This window comes from Geotrypetes seraphini, chromosome 4 (genome assembly GCF_902459505.1).
Source record: "Geotrypetes seraphini chromosome 4, aGeoSer1.1, whole genome shotgun sequence".
Lineage (NCBI taxonomy): Eukaryota > Metazoa > Chordata > Amphibia > Gymnophiona > Dermophiidae > Geotrypetes > Geotrypetes seraphini.
In genome coordinates, this window is record NC_047087.1 from 183,556,858 (window position 1) to 183,578,823 (window position 21,966).

General features: G+C 43.7%; 1 long non-coding RNA gene across 3 annotated transcripts in view; it reads right to left on the bottom strand.

The window, feature by feature from the left end:
• Positions 1-21,966, bottom strand: part of LOC117358744 — a 69,264-nt gene that overhangs the window by 16,405 nt on the left and 30,893 nt on the right. The window lies entirely within an intron of this gene.

Below are 21,966 nucleotides of genomic sequence, written 5' to 3' on the forward strand. Positions count from 1 at the left end.
CATTTATGTCGCCCTTTCCTGTCATAGATTGTATTTCTCCCCTTAACATTATGTTTCTATATGTCATTAACGTCTTTTGGTTTTAATGTTATCCCCTCTGTTTTTAATAGTTATCATATTGTACACCGCTTAGACAATTTTTTTTTAAAGCGGTACAGTATATCAAATTTTAAATAAAACTTGAAACTTGATCTACATTGGGATAAATCCAGGACTGGATCAATCAAGCAAATGTGGAGCCAGCTGATAGGCTGCATATATGTTACCAAAGAATAGTATCCCTGGACCACTGATCTAGCCCATCACAGAACTTTTGCAAAAGGAACTGAATTTTATTTTATTTTTTGCTGTGACAATACAATGATAAAATACAAGAATAGTGCCACTGACACTGCTTCACAATTCTGATTCACCTCATCAGACGTGACCAGAAGCAAATTCTTTCCTTCAGGCCTGAGGTCAACAATCTATCATGAACAACCAAAATAAATTAACATCACAGTGTTTGTAGCAGCTGTAGCAGGTAAGGGAGGCTCCTCCCCATCCCTGCCTCCCTTTTAAATCCCTCACCCCCCCACCCCCTCTATCTTCATTGCCTGTCTTCCTAATCAACACTGTTTCAATATGGAAGTCTTAATGGTGCAGGACAGCAGAAGATTAATGAAACAGGTGTTTAGAGCTCTGGAAGGGGTATGTTCACTGATAAGTCCTGCTCTCTGTGAGACTAAGTAGACATTTGTGTCTAGCTTGATAAGATGCCTGTCAATGGTTAATCAGAGTGAGGGGAGCAAAGCAAAGACATTGTAACATCTTTTATATAAATCATACCTCTGTAAGTCACAAGAGGTTACTTTAGTCAGAAGAACGACAGTTTTAAAAGACATTTCTGCATGCAGTACAATATTTTATGAATGGAAGCAAACATACAAAGGCCCCCCCTTTTACTAAATCGTGCTAGCGTTTTTTCACGCCAGGAGCCATGCCGAATGCTGAGCACTGCTCCCAATGCTCATAGGACCTCTATGAGCGTCGGGAGCAGCACGGGGCATTCAGCGCGGCTCCCTGTGCTATGAAACACTAGTGCGGTTTAATAAAAGCGGGCCAAAGTACATTCACCGGTGGTTCCCAAAACTGTCCTGAAGGAACCCCCAGCTAGTCAGGTTTTTAGGATATCTACAATGAATATTCATGAGAGAGATTTGCATGCCTCTCCTCCATTTTGAAGTGCGGGTTTGCACATGTAGTTTGAAAATTTACCATAGTATGCCTGAGTGCATCCCACAGTAAGCCATTTTAAGAGGTAATAAGCGCTTACTAGCATTTACTGCAGCTTAAAGGACCCCTTAATTAGATATTATTTTGATATAAATATGAGCTGTCAGCATCCAACATCATTTAAAGATAGTGCAGGTGCTAACCACAGATGTCACGTTTTAGTATGAAATTTTAAATGTTTTCTGTGATATATTTTCTAGTTTCAGATTGACCAAAACATCATTTTTATTAAAGTGATTTGTAGGCTGCAGCTTGATTAGAATTGCGGAAGCTGATTGGAATTACCCTGATGCAGCTTTATAGAGAAACGTGGATCATATGCAGAGCAAATCTATAAGCTGGTGTCTAGAGGTAGGCATCACTTGGGCACGTCAAAGGCACCATTACCGTATTTTCACGCATATAACGCGCGCGTTATACGCGTTTTTACCTACCGCGCATACCCCTCGCGCGTTATATGCGTGAGCGCGGTATACAAACGTTTTTAAACATAGTTCCCACCCCGCCCGACGCCCGATTCACCCCCCCAGCAGGACCGCTCGCACCCCCACCCCGAACGACCGCTCGCACGCGCTCCCACCCGCACCCGCATCCACGATCGGAGCAAGAGGGAGCCCAAGCCCTCTTGCCCGGCCGACTCCCCGACGTCCGATACATGCCCCCCCGGCAGGACCACTCGCACCCCCACCCCGAAGGACCGCCGACTCCCCAACAATATCGGGCCAGGAGGGAACCCAAACCCTCCTGGCCACGGCGACCCCCTAACCCCACCCCGCACTACATTACGGGCAGGAGAGATCCCAGGCCCTCCTGCCCTCGACGCAAACACCCCTCCCCCCAACGACCGCCCCCCCCAAGAACCTCCGACCGCCCCCCCCAGCTGACCCGCGACCCCCCTGGCGACCCCCACGACCCCCCACCCCCCTTCCCCGTACCTTTGGTAGTTGGCCGGACAGACGGGAGCCAAACCCGCCTGTCCGGCAGGCAGCCAACGAAGGAATGAGGCCAGATTGGCCCATCCGTCCTAAAGCTCCGCCTACTGGTGGGGCCTAAGGCGCGTGGGCCAATCAGAATAGGCCCTGGAGCCTTAGGTCCCACCTGGGGGCGCGGCCTGAGGCACATGGGCCAATCCGGCAGTCCTTCGGGGTGGGGGTGCGAGTGGTCCTGCCGGGGGGGGATGTATCGGACGTCGGGGGGGCATCAGGCTTTCAGGATGGGGACAAAACTTCAAGGGGGGACAGGACTTCAAGGGGGGACAGTGCACGGAAAGTCAGGGGGGGGTGAACGGAGAGTCGGGACAGCGCACGGAAAGTCAGGGCAGTGCACGGAAGTCAGGGGGGGTGAACGGAGAGTCGGGACAGCGCACGGAAAGTCAGGGCAGTGCACGGAAGTCAGGGGGGGTGAACGGAGAGTCGGGACAGCGCACGGAAAGTCAGGGCGGGCGAAAGGAGCGTCGGGCATCATGCGTGGTATACCCGTGAGCGCGGTATACAAAAGTTTTTGTACATATCATCGTGATTTCTGCGCGCTATACCCGTGTGCGCGTTTTACACGGGTGCGCGTTATTTGCGTGAAAATACGGTAATTGCCAGTTAGGCACCTACAGTATGTACACTACATACTATTCTACCACGTTTCCCCCAAAATAAGACAGTGTCATATTAATTTTGGGTCCAAAAACGCATTAGGGTTTATTTTCGAGGATGTCTTATCTTTTTTCATGTACAACAATCATCTTCCCTTCCTCTCCTCTACCCCAATTCTTCCTTTTGCTTCCTCCCCCCCATGTGCAGCATCTTTCTATCCCTCCCTCTCAACCCCCTGTGCAACAGAACCCCACCAACCCTCCCACCGTGAGACTGACATCCCTCCGCTCTGAGGCCTCCTAAAGCAGCAGTAGCACTCTGAACGGGCTGCTCGTGGCCTTCCCTCTTCCGCATTACTGATGAAGTGATCAGTGACGTGGCAGGGGGAAGGCCCAGGCGGGGAAGGCTGCAAAGCAGCCTATTCAGAACGCTGCTACCCCCGCTGTTTTAGGAGACCTCGGAGCGGAGGTATGTCAGGTCTCACTGGGATGGGGGTTGCAGAATCGCCAAGTCTGATTTTTTTCGGCAAATTGGGCAGGAATGAAGTCAGGGACATTCGGTGGGGAGGGCTTCAGGGGTAGATCTTAACTAGGGTTATTTTTGGGGTAGGGCTTATATTAGGAGCATCTTTAAAAATCATGCTAGGGCTTATTTTCAGGGAAACAGGGTAGAAGGTAGCGCCTAAGTAAGGAGACATACACATAAGTGAAACATGGATAGGCCATGGGCATGCCTTCTAGTTATGTGCATAGTTTTTAAAATATTATAAATTATAAGCATCACTTGGTGCATGTAAGCTTTGCAAATAATCCAAACACTCATGTCAGATTTACCCTACCATGTATGATAATTGTCCTACTACTGCAAAAAGTCTGGGTTCATTCTACTCCAATTTATACCATGTATTTAAACTTGTATTGTACTCTTTCTACTCTAATTTATATTATGTGTGTAAACTTGTAACTCGTTCCGGGCTCTTCTGGGAGGACGGGCTATAAAATTGAATAAATAAATAAATAAAAGCATGTCAGCTTAAGCTTGTTATTGACATGGTGTATAAAGGCACACCTAAACATAGGAATGTCAATGCCAACATATACTATACTATTATATATGTAGAGGAACATTTTCAATAGGATGTCTAAGTTTGAGGTTGGATGCTTTAGGCAAGATGTCCAAAAACCCTGCAGAAAAAATGTCCATTTTCAAAACTGCCAGAAGTCTATCTTTTATTTTTGAAAATGACCTATGTATAAGTTTTGGTCCTTAGGACATCTATCTTTTTTGACCATTTTCAAAAATAAAAATGTCCACATGAAAAACGCACAAAAGCAAGTTATGTATGTACCCAACTACCTTGTCTGATTACGACAGAGGAATCCCCATCAGCTGAGCTAGTTTTGTGGATTCCTGCTGGCTCAGCTAATGGGGATTCCCCCTGCCAGGATCAGTTGAGCCACAGAGCCCTACATCCCTTCCCCTGACATCCCCAGACCCCCACCCTCCACACTTCCGCCAACATTTCTGGATCCCCCTCCCACATCCCCGGATCACCCCCCCCCCCCGTACTTTCCAAAGAAAAATTGGCAGCTACCTATAGAGCTGTGTGCTGAGAATTACAGGCCTTCCCCCTCCTGATGCATCTTGGGATGCAGTGGGAGGGTCCTAAGACCCTTTAAAAAAAAAACAACAAACTAATTCTTTATTGATTTTCAAACATTAATAGTGCAATACAAATAATTAAAGCATAAACACTAGAGAAAACGCACTTTAAGTACATAAAGAATTCAAAATACAATAATTTCCTCCCCCTCCCCCCTAATTAAAACAAGAAGTACATATATAATTCCAATCATATTGTTAACTAATTATAACAAAACAATAATTGCATTCATAAGAAAACCACAATATCCCTCCCCACCCCCCTCCCTCTACCTTGAATGTGCATATTTAAAGGGAAAAAATTATTTTCAATCTTTACAGTATCTTGTTAATGGCTCCCAAATATCTTGAAACTTCGCAAAATCCCCCTGCTGCATAGCTAGTATCCTTTCCATTTTATATATATGATGACATAATGAATTCCACCAAAAGCTATAGTTCAGCCTATCCCAATTTTTCCAATTATACCTCTCATAATAAGTAGAAGCTAATTATTATTAGAGGAAATTTGGCTTTTAGCCCTCATTGACATACCAAACAAAACGGTACCATAAGATAATGCCACTAGATTATCTAGCAAATTATTTATTTGACCCCATATTGATTTCCAAAAAGTAAATGTCAATGGACAATAGAATAACAAATGATCTAACGTCCCAGCTTCAAGATGATAGTGCCAGCATCTAATAGACTTAGAGCTATCTAACCCATGGAAGCTACATCTGAAGAGAGTGTCACTGAGGGGACTACTGAGACAGAAGAGCATCCTGGAGAGGCTGCATGAGTGTCCTGGCCCAGGGAACAACCTCGGAACCCAACACCTGAAGGTAATGTCAAGCAGTAGAAATCTTCCATGAAGTCTACTATGCATCAAGTAACTTCTAACATCTGAATGCTAACAGATGAATCGGCACAAGAAGCTAAGTACTTTTTTGATTTGAAACATTTGTGGAGGAGTCTGAGACCATTTCTGTTCTCCCACTGCTTAAAATATAATTTTGCTTAATTGCTCTATAAATTCACCTTATTTTTTTACTATTTAAAGTGTTTTTTTCACATTATTTAATTACACTTTATGGTAGCATATAAACATACCCTGTGATGGTGTGTGGAAGTTAAGTGAGCTATTTTGCTCTATTGTTCTGCATAAGACTAAGCATTTGAGTTGCAACTTTGTTGCATTCTCTTTAGCTTATCTCCTCACACTGAGGGTACGTATCACTAATTATTAATAATCATTATCATTGTTTATGGAGCAATTGCTGACTTTGTGAGGTGTTTGGCTGATTGGCATTGCTGCTTGTTTTTTGTGTCTTTCAAGTATCTGGGTGCAGCATTCCTTTTGAGATACCTTGTTGAAGCAGTAGAAATTGGCATCACTAAGAGATCCATGATTTGTCGCTTGGAAAACGCAACCCTGAGCCATGTCAAAGTGAATGCCTAGATACTCTAAACTCTGGTCAGTTCTAGATGTCTCTTCTTGAAGTTGACTGTTCATCCTAACCGCACTGCTTGCTTGCACTCCAGTTTGGATGGAGCTCTGATTATCCAATCATTCAGAAAGGGGTGTACCTGGATCCCCATCTTTTGGAGATAAGCCACAACTACCACCATTACCTTGGTGAAAGTGCAGGGGGGCTGTTGCCAAACAGAATGGGAAAGCTGCAAACTGGAAATGTTCCTGAAGTACATGAAACCTCAGATATTTCCTGTGGCTCAGAGGGATGGGAATATACAAATATGCTTCTGTCAGATCCAAAGAGAAGCAAGTAACTCCCCTGGGGCCACCGCTGCAATGACCAAATAGGCCATTTCCATGTGGAAATGTGGGATTCTTAGAAATGCATTAATGGTCTTGAGATCCAAGATAGGCCTCCAGTCTTCTATGGCTTTTTTGGGCACAATGAAGTATCTGCCTAGGACTGATTCATTATCAAGGACAGGTTCTAGGACCCGAATATCTATGAGCCCTTGAAGTGTGGCTTGGACCTTGGCCTCTTTTTTTAGTCATCTGGATGGAGAATTGAGGAACAAATTTGCAGGAGGACGTTAAAATTCAATCTTGTCACCCACTCAGATGATGTCCAGCACCCCTTGGCCTGAGGAAATTTTCTCCCACTTCCTTCAAAATGCCAACAGCCTCCCTCCAATGTGTTGAGGTGCGGCTGCCAACTTGATGTCATTGGGATTTTTTGGAGGGCAGGTTGATGCGAGACCCTGAGGGCTGCTAGCATTTGGGGGGGTTACTAAATCGCTGTCTGTAACCCTGGAAAATTTCTGGGTGGAGGAACTCGGATTGTAATGGCGAGAAAAGAGGGAGATACAAAAATTATCTCTATTCCCTCCTGGGGGGTTGACACAGCCTGTTCTCTGGCAGAGACTTAAGGAGGTGATCCGCACTCTGGCCAAGAGATTGTCTTCTAGGCCCTTACCAAAAACCATCTGCCCCTTAAAAGGAAGTCTGCTTAAGATCACCTTGGATACTGAGTCACCCGCCCTCTGCCTGATCCAGAGTATTCTGTGAGCAGAGACTGTATACACTGATACCTTGCTTATGACCCTGATAAGGTCAAATAGAGCATCTACCACATAATCCACCCCTTCTAGCATTAGCTGGGGGCAGACATCCTCCTCTGCAGAGGGTTCCCATCTCAATCTGGTGTGACAGGCCCAAGCAGCAAACGAAGCTGTTGCTGCCACTTTGATTCCCAGAGCTAGAGCTTCAAAACCATGTCCACCTTGCAATCTTGTGCATCTTTCAATATAACTCCTCCCTCACTTGGGAGAGCCATACGCTTGGTGATTAAACATCTGCTGGAACTAGGTGCCATCAGTTAGAGTTTGGATATGGCTTTTGCAATCCTTAAGGATCCTTCTGGGGTCTCCCACTGCTCATTAACTAGGGCAGTAATGTATGGATGCACTGGAAAAAAGGAGCTCTGAGCATTGGAGCCATTCATGACCATGCACTGAGAAGTGGAGGGCTGTGCATCCAGCTTCAATTCCTTAATAACATCCAATATAAAATGGTAGACAGAGACTAACTGGAATAGTTGATGGATCAAAGAAACATCCCCCTGGTCAAGTGCCAGAGAGGCATCTTACCTGCCAGACCCAAAGAGGGAACTGGATTCTTCCAGGATTGCCTCTGAGGCATGAGATAAAAGAGGCATGGAGTCTTATCTGATCTCCAATCCTGCCAGTCTGGCTCCGAGTGGTTGCTGAAGCTGGGGGCTGCCTTGCTTATCTAAGGAGAAATCACAGGAAGTGAAGATGCTCCCTGGAATAACAGTGGTGTGCTTTCAGGCTGAGCCACATGTCCTGGTCTCTGTTAAAAATGAGATTTACAGATTCTGGGGAGAAGCCTTTTGCAGGAGAGATAAACGAATCCTGCAAAACCTCCTTCTAGGCTTTTGCGGGTTCCATGGACTCCACACGTCTGCACTTTCATGAAATTCAGGCTCCAGATAGAATTTTCTACCCATTTCCCAAACCCCAAGTGGTTCCCCAGCCCTTAAGGACATGGATGGGACTAAACTCAAGGCTCTTGCTCCTCCCTTGTGAGTGTCATGGCACACAGTACAATATATGCTCCTCTGCTGACCATCTGGCGCAAACCTCACATAACATGGTGTCAGCACACCCTAAGAAGTCCATCCCTGTCAATTTTTGTAAAAATCAAGGAGTTTTGAGGCAGATAGAGGCTTCAGAAAAAAGATTGTTTAAAATCCAAGATGGCCGCTTCTAGAAAAATTACACCAAAAATGGCCCATGGAGACTTTTTTGAAATTTTTTTTTTAAAAAAACACTGAAATGGGGGTTTTGGAGGTGGGTGACCTTAACCTTGACCCCAGAAACTCTCCAAAATGAGATTTTTGGACTCCGACTCCTGTGAAAGCACTTGCCTTTCAGCTTTCCTTGCAGCTGGAAGAGATGGAAAGGACTTTCTGCTTTAGAAACTTCAAATAATGACTCCAAACCAGGAAATCTTCTGGATGCTAGTCAGACCAACCCTGTCAGAGACCTCCGCCCCCACGGAACCTCAAAGCGTATTGGGGAGGGGGCAAAATATGCAGTCAGCTCCCTGATCCCCTGAGGGTTCTTACTCAGGGTGCCTTCAGCCTGTGCTCAAGCCTCTGAAAAATTAAGAAGAGCTGGCTCCCAGGGACATGGACCTCAAGCTCTGAAGTAGCACACAGCAGGCTGGCTTCACAGGTCTACCCAAAGTTTTGCCCTTCTAGCTGCAGTCCGGCTCCATGAAACCTGTGTCTTTTCCCAGGAAGAGAATTCCCAAATATGGGGTCTCAGGGCACCAACGCCTCAGAAAAAAAATATTTGCATAAATAAGAAAAACTAAACAGAGCAGATTACATAACATAAATTCTTATATACCACAGCTACCTTGCAGTTCAGTGCGGTTAACAGCTAATAGATACTAACCATATGTAGTATAATCATACTAAATTAAACACCTCTGCATAGTTTGCATGAAAAAAGGAAAAACTGAAGGGGGCACTCCACTCCACTGGCAATGTGGGAGGTGCTGAATATTGTGAGTAACACACTTCTGCAAAACCCAGTTTGCGGGAATAGATTGATCATCTAGCATTGGACTCCTGAGAAGATGTAACAGAATGCTTTCATTCTTATTTAATGAGTAGATCAGACGTACCACAGTATTCTGCATTATTCACAATCATTTAAACAATTGCTTAGAAAGTCCACTATAACTAAGATTGCAATAACCTAATTTGGACAAGAGTAGAGATTAAACAATCAGCATAAATTGATTTAGCTGAAAGTATTTTCTGATTTGTTTCAGTTTTCTCATCAAAAAGAAACAGCTTTTCACTTAAACATTAACTTGAATGGTTTATAAAATGTGTGTAGTGCCCATGCCCATGACTAAAATTTAGGCACAGCCATTTAGGGGGCGCTAGTGAGCGCGTGCACGGATGGCAGCCTAGAGAACTTGCTCCGGAGACCCTTGTGCTACCGCCTCGAACAAACATCATTTTTTTCTGTTTTTCTCTGCCGTGCTTACCGGGATTTGTCACCTGATCATGTCAGCTACCAAACCCGGCAAGCGCAAGAATGCCGAGCCTGTTTCCCCGCATAAACAAGGTGCCGGGAAGTCGGAGGATGAGTCATCCGCCATCTTGTCTGAGCTCCGTAGCATACGCGAGCTCCTTACCGACGCCAAGCAAGACATCTCGGAGATTAAAGAAGATCTCACTAACCTGAAGGGTGAGTTTTCCAAGGCTCTCACCCGCATTGATGTGTTGGAGACTAAAGCTGCAGCGACAGACGAATCGCTGAAATTGCTGCGTCGCCAGGCAGCACGTGTCTCCCAGCTAGAACGGGCCCTGGAGGACGCTGATAATAAGGCCAGACGTAATGGTTTTCGTTTACTGGGTCTGGCTGAAGGAAGAGAAGCGTGCGATCTAGTGGAGTTTCTGAGTGCACTACTACTGCAACTACTAAAATTAAATGAGGCCACGAAGTTGGATTTTGACAGTGCTTTTCGTGTGCCTAATCAGCGTCATCAATCTACAAAATTCCCCAGACCTATTGTGGTGTCCATGCTCCGTCATAGCCAAACCATGCTTATTATGCAGCATGCCAAACTTCACGGTCTGATTGTCTTCGAGGGTTCCAAGCTGCTCTTTGTTCCTGATCTAGCGAAAGAATCTGCCAAACGACGCAAGCAATTTCTTGCTTATAGACCTAAACTGAAGGATATTGGGGCGAAGTTTGGTATCTTGTTCCCAGCTCGTATGAGGGTTACGTATAACAATAAAACCACAGATTATACCGATCCTGCTGCATTAGCAGAGTTCCTTGAAGCTATACAGCCCTCTTCGATTGACAAGATATGAACTTGATCATATAGCCTATGCTCATGTGTTTTCATGATTGATATCTTCATGTTAGGCTTGCTTACTCTACTTCCCTATATAATGATGTTTGTTTAATTCTCACTGTTTAGTCTCCTTTTTAGCTGGTTCGCTGGTCTACCAGTGCCACTCACTTACCCTTAGGCCATGTTGGCGCTTTTGCTGACACTTTACACTGATACAGACTGTGCAATGTTTTCTACCTTATTATCACAGGTTTATACCTTTGTTGTTTCAGCTTTTTATAATTGTTCTCCTGCTATGAATGCTTTTCAATCTTTATGCGTTAGGAATTTTCTATTGCTGTCACATGTCTATAAAATGCTTATCACTCAATGTTAAGGGTCTTAACAACCCGACAAAAAGAACCAAGATATTGAAATTCATTGCAAGCTTTACTCCAGACATGGTTCTGCTACAAGAGACCCACCTGTCTGTGACTGAAGCTCCAAAATTGTCTCTAAAAGGGTTCTACCCAGTACTGTTCTCAGCTGCACTTCACAAAAAAGGTGGTGTGGCCACTTTCCTCCGCAGACGTAATGATATTTCAATAACCTCTCACACTAACGATATTAATGGCAGATGGCTAGCTGTTCATGTGTCTATTAATAATTTACCTATTAGCATTGTTAATATCTATGCACCGAATGTAGATTGTCCTTCATTTTTTGATGAGATTGCGGATATTATTGCATCTTCCTGTGGCTCTCACTATATTTTAGGGGGAGATTTTAATCTAATTCTCAACCCTCTAATAGACAGAAAATCATCTGTTCCATATCGCAAATCAAGGTCCTGGTTTAAATTACAAGAACTGCTGGAACATCTAAAACTTGGTGACCCTTGAAGAACGTTACACTCTGGAGATTTGGATTACACTTTCTACTCAGCGCCACATGCATCTTACTCGCGCATAGATTTTTTTTTGATTAGTTACAATCTGATGGCTAAAGTCGACTCTGCCACTATTGGGGAGATTTCAGTGTCAGACCACGCTCCAATTTTTTTATCATTCATTGATTTAGGTGCATGTGTACACAAAAGAGTTTGGCGTTTCAACTCCTGCTTAACGTCAGATGAACAGTTTGTATCTACCATGCGGAGTAATATTACTGAATTCTTTGATCTTAACTTGCCCGAAGATACGAGCTGGACTACTACCTGGGATTGTTTCAAAGCATATATAAGGGGACTGATAATTTCCTATTCAGCTTCCAAAAGGAAGAAACTTATGGAACAGGAATCTACAATTTTGAAAAAATTGAGAGCGGCGGAAGATCTTCACAAATCTTGTCCTAACGATCAATCGTACTTGCGCTCTATGCAAGCTTTGAGACTTGAATATAATTTACTGCTCAGCTCTTCAGCTGCCAAAGATGTCTTTATGAAATCCGCTTACTACTATGCAAATATCAATAAGTGTGGTCACCAATTAGCGGAATATGTTAAAATAAAATCGGAAAAGACTTTGATACCTGCCATTCAAGATGACGCTGGTACATTGTGGCTCAATAATGCTGATATTTGCTTACAGTTTCACCACTTTTACACCGCACTTTACTCTTCGGAGTCCCCAGATGTATCCTCCATCGATCCTTTCTTGGATAATTTGCCTCATAACACTCTTACTGATGTTCAAGCAGAGTCTCTCTCTGCTCCGATTACACTGGCAGATGTGTCTGACGCTCTTCTCTCCATGGCAAAAAAGAAAGCGCCTGGTCCTGATGGTCTCACAATTGAATTTTATCTGATTTTTCAAGATTTGCTTCTACCCATCTTATTACAACTTTACCATTATTTGATTACTACTGGACGAGTTCAAGGTTCTTTCACTGAAGCGATTATTATTGTTTTGTTGAAACAGGACAAGAATCCACTCAGCATCAATAACTACCGTCCTTTATCTCTGATCAACACTGATGCGAAGATTTTTGCAAAGATTTTAGCATCCAGGTTACAATCTGTTCTCCCCGCAATAATCCATCCTGATCAATGCGGTTTTATGTGTGGTCGACTATCATCGGATAACACCAGATTGTTTGCTCATATTATCTATCAAGCCCGACATTCAAATACACCTCTTACTGCAGTTGCCTTAGATGCGGAAAAGGCTTTTGATCGCATTGAGTGGCCATTCCTATTTGAAGCGATGCGATGGTTCGGGTGTCCCGCAACTTTTATAAACATGGTGAAAGTTCTGTATACTTGCCCTACCACTATCATTCGTATCAACGACTCGAATTCAACATCTTTTCAACCGTCTAGAGGGACTAGACAAGGTTGTCCTCTGTCCCCATTGTTATTCAACATTGCGCTTGAACCACTGCTCATCGCTATTAGATCTACATCGACCATTCATGGATACTGTATTGGTGACTTTCAAGTGAAGCTATCCGCTTATGCAGACGATGTGCTGTTATATATAGATCCTATTTCTCTCCCACATGTATTTCTTTTACTGGAAAAATATTCTCGGATATCGGGTTACAAGGTAAACATATCTAAGACTGAGATCTTGCCTCTAAATGACTTAGTTGATCTTGATTCCTGTAGAAGTTTCAATTTGCACCTAGTATCACAGAAACTAAAATACTTAGGGGTTTTCTTTGGCCCCTCTCTTGAAGATACCCGTACATTTAACACAGAATTGCTGCTTCAGATTGCTACTTCTCTGACTGAACGCTGGTCTCCCCTTAAACTATCGTGGTGGGGGCGGCTTGACACAATTAAAATGATTTTGTCTCCTAAACTAAACTACATTTTATCCATGATTCCTTTTTTGCTGGACGCTAAGACTTATTCTAAACTTGAGTCTATACTTGTTGCTTTTTTATGGCAACGTAAACCTCCACGCATTGCTCTCAGGAAACTCAAGGCTACTAAGGAAAATAGAGGGGTGAACTTTCCGAGCTTTCATGACTATCATCTAGCCTTCCTTGCTCGTCAAGGTTCAAAATGGTTAATATACTCTTCAATTGAATGTCCCCCACCTTGGCTTTTCCTTGAGTCCAATTTATGGTCATCTCAGTGCTTAAAACACATCTCGTTCATGGCTCCTAATCATTTGATTGTGGACAACGCCATCATATCTTCCACTGGAACAGCACTACAGTCTGTGGATTCCTGTGCAGATTTGGACTGGAACTCGACATTGTTCTCTTCTATATGGAATAATCCATTTGTAAAAATTCAAGGTCAATATATAGAGTGGAAGTCGTGGCTTAAGAAAGACATTTGGTCGTTTGCCCAGATAATAATGAATTCTGCTCTGATGCCATTTTCTTGTTTGGCTGATACCTACTTGCTGCCTGCTACACACTATTTTCGCTGGCTTCAACTTCACCATTGCCTATCGCTTTTTCTTAAGGCACATTCGTTGTCCTCATCGACTCCTACTATACTACAATGGTGCCTGAATTTTTGTGGAGCAAAAAAAGAAGCTTCGTCCTGGTACCGCATTCTTCGTGATCATAAGTTTACAGCCTGCTCTTCCCTTCATTCCGCATGGGAGGATTCTACTTATACTGCATTCACACCTACATCCTGGAAACTAATATGGAGTTCCACGAGACGCTCTCTTAGGTCCTCATCCATGGTTCAGCAAATGTTCTTTCTTCTACATAGGGCCTACTGGACCCCTCATAAGTTATCCCTAATTGATGTTCAACGCTCTAACAAATGTTGGTCTTGCACTCTTGAGGTCGGCACATTTGCCCACATGTTTTACCTCTGTCCCAATGTGTATGAGTTTTGGACCCAGGTGTGGGCGATTATTTGTATATACCTACCAATCACATCTTCTCATACATATGCTGCAATAATTTTCGGTGCTCATGCTCTACCTGATGATTTAGATGTATATCAATCTAGATTATTGTGTAGTTTACTTCAAATTGCTCATAAATCTATCCTGTCTAACTGGAAAGATTCTGCATCTTTAAGTGTGAATTATTGGTGGAATTTGGTTTGCCTCCTTGTAAAATTTGAAAAAGTTGCTGCAGAGAAGTCTAATTCTTTATCTACCTTTAATAAGATTTGGGCTCCTATTCTAGACATGTGCTTAGATATATCTCACTGAATGTCCTGTGATTGTTTTTATATTCTTGTTACTATTGCCACTGCTCTGTATCATGGTGTATTCCTTTTGTTCTTCACTTTTTCCCTTTTATCTGGAAAACTTTAATAAAAAATATTGAACACAAAAAGGCACAGCCATTTATATCAATTAAGACCTGGTGTAAATACTCAGGCCTAGCTTAGGTGCAGAGAAGGCATATTCTATAACAGTGCATGTAAATTTTGAGAATGCCCATGACCCACTCATGCCACTTCTCTGGCCACACCCCTTTTGAGATCTGTGTGGTAGAATTAGGGATACCAGATTTTCCGATGACGGAACCCGGACGCATGGACTCACCCCGTTTTGCCCCCAGCCACACCTTGTTCCGCCTCTAGCCCCACCTTGTTCTGCCTCCAGCCCCACCCCATCAACCCCCTGGCCCCACAAAGCCTTGTCTTTCTTCTCCGACTTCCGGGCTGTGTCTGGAGGGCATATGACATCATCTGCGCATGCTCAGAGGCCCTCCAGAAGCGGCCAGAGGCCGGGGCTTTCCAAAAGCCAAACAAACTACCGGATTTTGGAAAGTTTATCCAGGCACCCAGACAGTCCTTTAAAAAAGAAGACATGTCTGAATTTTTCACAGACGTCTGGTAACCCTAGATAGAATGTATGCACATAGTTCCATAGAATACACTTGGCAATTAATGCCAATAATTGCTTGTTAAATGGCAATTATCAGTGCTGATCAGCTCGTTAACCAATTAAGTTGCGTAAGCAAATCATCAATGCGCACAGATTTATGCATGCAACTTTAGTCACCATATATAGAATTCAGAGATAAAAGGGCCTCATAGTTACAAACAGACGTTAAGGGGAAACAGTGCTCGATTTTTGCCAAATAACATGTGTTAAATAACAAAAATATACGCTATTTGTCCTTTACATACATTTTTGCAGTGCAATGTGAGCTAAATAATAATAAGGGATGGGGTGGGGGAGGTTAGCTCTCTGGGTGGTGTACCTCCCCTAAAGAAGCAGAGCAACTCTTGAGGCCTGACCTCAGAAAAGCTGATGTTTGTGTAGCCTGGATCTTCAATTTTATGCTATCACCAGAAGCTGAGATTAGACAATTCTATAAGTATTTATCAACTGGCAGGGTGCACCTTATCACTGCCTTGCTGATTAAAACAACACCTTTTTAATTTACACAGTGCTATAATCTTGGCAGCTAACCTCTTTCTTGCAAACAACTTTCACCTCCTGTTCTAATAAGAACAATTTCTGAGGCAAACAGATCATTTTACTCAGAATTATCACTATCAGAAGGACCATAGCATGTTTAAATCAATTCATTAGATTTATCAATCTCTTTTCACAAGGCTGAGTACAAGTAAAACAAAGAAACAACAAAACCGCATAATAAATAAAAACATAGCAAGAATGCAAAAAAAAGAAAACCACTAATAGGAACATAAGTATTGCCATACTGTGACAGACTGAAGGTCCAACTAGTCCAGTATCATTATTTTCAACAGTGGCCATAAGTACCGTGTTTCCCCAAAAATAAGACAGTGTCATATATTAATTTGGGGGTCCAAAATACACACTAGGGCTTATTTTCAGGGATGTCTTATTTTTTTTCATGTACAACGATCATCTCTCCCTTCCTTTCTTCTACCCCAATTCTTCCTCTTTCCTTTCTCCTCCCCCCCCCCTTTGTGCAGCATCTTTCTATCCCTCCCTCCCATTATCCCGTATAGAACACCGCCGTCCCTCCCTCCCATCCCCCCCACACAGCAGAACCTCACCGACCCTCCCACCACGAGACCGCCATACCTCCGCTCCACACAGCAGCAGCGGCAGCACTCTGAACAGGCTGCTTTGCGGCCTTCCCCACTGGGGCCTTCCCTGTGCCGCGTCACTGATGACATCTACTTGCCAGAACAGAAGTTTTGCCTCTGCCCTTTAACCATACTAAGGACATAGTAGCAAGAACTGAAGGGAGCAACACCATATCAGGTACATAAAGCCATCTTGGAGTCCTGCTTGATAAATCATGGATGTCAAGGTCTACTGCTTTACTCTGACTGCAGCTGCTTTTTGCTGCTTCCCCTGAGAAGCTGCTGCCCTAGGTGATTGCCTAGTCTTAATAATTAAAACCAATAATGCATTCTTGCTGGCATATTGTGAGAGAACATAAGAATTGCCGCTGCTGGGTCAGACCAGTGGTCCATCGTGCCCAGCAGTCTGCTCACGCGGCAGCCTTTGGTCAAAAACCAGTGCTCTAAATGAGTCCAGCCTCACCTGCATATGTTCCGGTTTAGCAGCAACTTGTCCAACTTTGTCTTGAATCCCTGGAGGGTGTTTTCCCCTATAACAGACTCTGGAAGAGCGTTCCAGTTTTCTACCAGTCTCTGGGTGAAGTAGAACTTCCTTACGCTTGTACGGAATCTATCCTCTTTTAACTTCAGAGAGTGCCCTCTCGTTTTCCCTACCTTGGAGAGTGTGAACAACCTGTCTTTATCTACTAAGTCTATTCCTTTCAGTATTTTGAATGTTTCGATCATGTCCCCTCTCAGTCTCCTCTTTTCAAGGAAGAAGAGTCCAGGTTTCTCCAATCTCTCACTGTACGGCCTCTCCTCCAGCCCCTTAACTATTTTAGTCGCTCTTCTCTGGACCCTTTCGAGTAGTACCGTGTCCTTCTTCATGTACGGTGACCAGTGCTGGATGCAGTACTCCAGGTGAGGGTGCACCATGGCCCGGTACAGCGACAATGATAACCTTCTCCGATCTGTTCATGATCCCCTTCTTAATCATTCCTAGCATTCTGTTCACCCTGTTCGCCGCCGTCACACATTGCGCAGATGACTTCATCGACTTGTCGATCAGAACTCCCAAGTCTCTTTCCTGGGAGGTCTCTCCATGTACTGCCCCGGACATCCTGTTTTCATGTATGAGATTTTTGTTACCGACATGCATCACTTTACACTTATCCACGTTGAACCTCATTTGCCATGTCGATGCCCATTTTTTGAGCTTGATTAAGTCACGTTACAGATCTTCGCAATCCCCTTGTGTCTTCACTACTCTGAATAATTTCGTATCGTCTGCAAATTTAATCATCTCACTCATCGTACCAATGTCCAGATTGTTTATAAAGAAGTTGAAAAGCATGGGTCCAAGCTCCGAGCCCACTGGTGATGCTTTTCCAGTCCAAGAATTGTCCATTTACCCCCATTCTCTGTTTCCTATGCTCCAGCCAATTTTTAATCCACGTGAGTATTTCACCCTCGATTCCATGGTTCGCAATTTTCCAAAGTAGTCGTTCATGTGGAACCTTGTCAAACGCCTTCTGAAAATCCAGATATACAATGTCGACTGAGTCGCCCTTGTCTATCTGCCTGTTTACTCCCTCGAAGAAGTGCAGCAAGTTCGTCAAACAGGATCTGCTTTTGCTGAGAGGAGTAGTGCTGTATGATTCTAATTTTTGATTAGGGAGGCACAACGCCAAAGGTATCTTTACATGAGCCCTGTACGTGGTAGCAATCATTCCTTGCACTTAACACATCCTAATTTTAGTCATTAATGTGTGCTAGGATCAAAACCTTAGTGCACTTTTAAAAAACAAGCCTCATAAATGGGTATCTAGAATAATAAAAAATTAAATAAAAACTAAGTGAAGGCATGGTTGATAGCTGTTGGTTGTTGCCTAGAATGGATTGGCATCTGCTCTCTCATTGGGGAGGGGCTAGTGGTGTCTCCAGATCCATGGAATGGGGCTATGCCGTGAACTCCTCCTCCTGGCTGCCGATGGAGGCAGAGTGCTGTATTCTTCGGGAGCTGCTCATGAGCATCTGCTGCCCACCAATAGCAGTGCGGCCCAGCACTGGATTGTTCTATATCTGTGCATCTTCTGCCTGGAAGCGATGAGTCGGGGCTGCAGCAGCTGAAAAGTCCGAGTTGATATCTGTCCCATCTGGACTTTTGCCTTTGGGATTGCCTTTTGTTTTGGTATTATTCCAGATGGTAATGATGGATAGGGGAGGGAATTTTATCTTTTGTATAGATACTGATTGGTTATAAGTGCTTGGTTGATTATCATTCTTTGTATATAAATTGTACTGCACTTTTTGTTGACATTAAAAACTAAAGTTCAGAATATTAACCATTTAACCTATTCTCTGTTTTCTGTCTTTCAACCAGTTCTTAATCCAGAATAGGACATTACCTCCTATCCCATGACTTTCTAATTTCCTCAGAGTTCTTTCATGAGGTACTTTGCCAAATGCCTTTTGAAAATCCAAATACAAAGTATCAACCGACTCACCTTTATCCACGTGTTCAGAGGGCATGAGCACAAGGAACAGCATAGGCGTGGAAGATCAACACAAATAGCATGTATATGCTGTCACATGCGCTACTTAGCCATTTCCACCCCCACCACCCTCCAATGCTCAGAAATAGTGCCCTTACAGAAACTCTGCCCAACCGCAGGAAACCTAACACCAGCTTGTCTTACTCTCGTCAAGCTGGAACAAGGACTGTGGGCACTGCCGTTGATCCTCCTGCCCAGGTCGGCCCCAGGGGGTACATTTTTCAATGAGCTATAGATTAATACGATGGTAATTTACATACTCATTTCTTACATTATGCAGTGGTATTTTTGGGAGGCTGATTTTGTGATAGAAGCTGAGCCAGCTTTACTGCGAGGCTTTCTACATTGGCCCCCATGCTTCTATCTTTGGCTCAATTCTTGAAGCCTTTGTCAGCACAGGCTGTGATGCTTCATCACTCGCAGATGCCAAGGCTTCTTGGCTACAACTTGCCAACTGGCCCTGTGCAGAGCCACCACTCATGGCCTATTGCCAGCAGTATATTTGTATCAACTAAGAAATACCAAGGCTAAATGTCAACTGATGAACAAATCCAGCTCAGAAATTACTAAAGCCAAGTATCCTGTTTCCAACAGTGGCCAACCCAGGCCCCAAGAACCTAGTTAGATCCCAAGTGATTACACAGTTATCTAATATGTAGTCCTTATTTTTGATGGCTTCTCAGATGGCTGATCAGCTAATCAGAGCTTCACTGAAATTCCACCTCTATCTTCATTTATCCCAATTTTTATGAAAATGCTTATATGTAATTATTCTTCTTTTCAATTTTCTTAATAATATATAAATATTTCAAAATAATTTAGTTGATTCAGCTTCAAATATCAAGTCATCCCTCCTGAAATGAATTAAAGTTTTATAACTTTCTTCAGGCTCGAGATGCCACATACCAATCTTATTCGGTACACTACACACCGCTAGAATTCTTCTCATCCAATATGGCCCGCAGCGTCTTTTCAAAGCTTCTTTATTATAGTCACCTGTCAAGCATTCCAATGACGTCAGGAGGGAAATACTCAATCAGATTACTAAATCAGCAACATCCAATCTAGGACTTCATTTAAACCTTCAGGAGTTAAAGTGTTCAAAAGAAAGATCCATCGTTGTTCTTTCCAGTTTAATAACTTCTCTATACTGTCCTTGCCAGTATAGAGGGGTTATTAAATTGACAAGTGCCCCCATTAACCCAGCTCCCGGCCTCTGTTTTATTCTCAGAGGAGCTGTGAATGAAATCTTACCTGCCAGTTCCCTTTTCTTGTGAACCTCTCAGAGGAGGTATCAGCACCATTCCAGCCCAGTCTTTCATTGACATTTCTCATGCCACTGACATAGTGAGACGCTCAGCAGATGGAGTGCCATTGTGTCCTGATACTCTGAGTTTGCAGCTTTCCATGAACCCTGAGATCCTGCTATTAAAGCTTGTCTCATTTTCAAGCCATTAGAACCCCCCTCTTCTGCATTGGGAAGTGTGTGTGTGTGTGTGTGTGTGTGTGTAGCTAATGACCTCTCCAACTTTTATGCTTCTAGGCTTCTAGTCTTCAACTGTGCTCCACCACCCCTACACACCAGAATAGCCACAGTTTTGATCTTGTCTTCTTCTTCAACAGCTCCATCACAAATTTCTCCACCACAGTTCTTCCCCTTGGAGATGAGGAGTAGCCTAGTGGAAGAGCTGCTTCCTCAGCACCCTGAGATTATGGGATCAAATCCTAGCACTGCTCCTTGTGACCCTGAGCAAGACACTTAATCCTCCATTGCTCCAGGTACAAAATAAGTACCTGTATATATGTAAACCGCTTTGAATGTGTAACCACAAAAAGGCTGTATACAATTCCCATTCTCTTTCCCTCTTTTATCATTATCTGATAACTTTCACAAATCATCACCCTCCCCCCAGACCCAGCCAATCTGTGCCAATACATTTAAGAATTTTCAGGCTATTGACCCTTGCACTCTCTCCACCACTGTTTCACCCTTCCTCTCAACCACTATGCTACATAAGTCTCTCAATGAGGCTGCCTCCACCTATAATACCATTCTCTCCTCTGCTCTAGATACCCTTGTTCCACTCATTCCACATTCTTTAAGGCGGGTCAAACCCCAGCCCTGGCTGACCTCTAAAATCCACTACTTACGTTCCTGTGCCAGGTCTGCTGAACATCTTCAGCTCAAATCCCGCACTCATGCAGACTTCTTATATTTCTAATTCTTCCTGACCTCCTTCCAGTCTGCTCTTTTACTTACCAAACAAGACTACTACACCCATTTGACTAACCCTCTCAACTCCAACCCTCATCGCCTCTTTGTCACACTGATCTCTCTACTCAAAGTGCCCTCACCTCCAACTCTTCCATCGTTTTTTCCCCAGACTATGGCTGAGTACTTCTATGACAAGAATCACAAGATTAACCATGAGTTCTCAAACAAGTACCTCCACCTTTCCCTCTCCCAGCCCACTCTGTCAACTCTCCTTCAGCCCCTGCCAAATTTTATTCTTTTCCTGAAATCACTGAAGAAGAAACTACACATTTTCTTTCCTCCTACAAACTCACTACCTGCTCTTCTGATCTGATTCCAATACTATCTCTCCTACTGTCATCGCGTTCATCTGTCACATCCTCAATCTATCACTTTGCACTGCAATTGCCCCTGATGTCTTCAAACATGCTGTAATTGCAACACTCCTCAAAAAACCTTCATTGCAATCTACTTGCCCTTTTAGCTTTCCCCCTCCCCTTCTTATCCGAGCTATTTGAACGTGCTGTTCACCACCATTGCCTTGACTTAATTTCATCCCTAGCTATTCTTGACCCACTCCAATCAGGCTTTTGCCCACTACACTCTATGGAAACTGCCCTTGATAAAGTCTCCAGTGACCTGTTCCTGGTCAGATCCAAAGGCCTCATCCTTCAAGAGCTAATCACTTCTTTTGACACTGTAGAGCAAAATCTTCTCCTTGATGTGCTGTCCACATTTGGATTTCAGGGCTCTGTTCTTTCTTGGTTTTCTTCTTATATTTCACATCACACTTTTAGTGTATGCAGTGCTGGATTCTCCTCCACTGCTATCCCATTGGCTCTGTCCTAGGACTTCTT